Here is a 284-nt window from a genome sequence, read left to right as displayed (position 1 = left end):
GGTCCCTGTGGACCTCGGAGTCAAGTTTCTTGACTTTGATAGCGTGGAACGCTGTCTAATCTAAGACTTGGATGCAAGGTATGATCTCATCCTAGGAATGACATGGTTGGAAAACATGAGAAATGGATTGCTTGGAGGTCAAAGACCTTGGGCGCTACGCGCACGTCTCTTGGTGGAGCTTTGGCGAGTCATGAACCCACCTCTGCTAGAAGGCAAAAGCGCTATTGGCGAGATCACTGGGCCGAGACGGTCAACGTGCTAGATTTTGACTGTCCGAGTTGGTG

Source organism: Plasmopara halstedii (assembly GCF_900000015.1).
Source record: "Plasmopara halstedii genome assembly, contig: Scaffold_555, whole genome shotgun sequence".
Classification (NCBI taxonomy): Eukaryota; Oomycota; class Peronosporomycetes; order Peronosporales; family Peronosporaceae; genus Plasmopara; species Plasmopara halstedii.
This window is presented reverse-complemented; position numbering follows the sequence as displayed.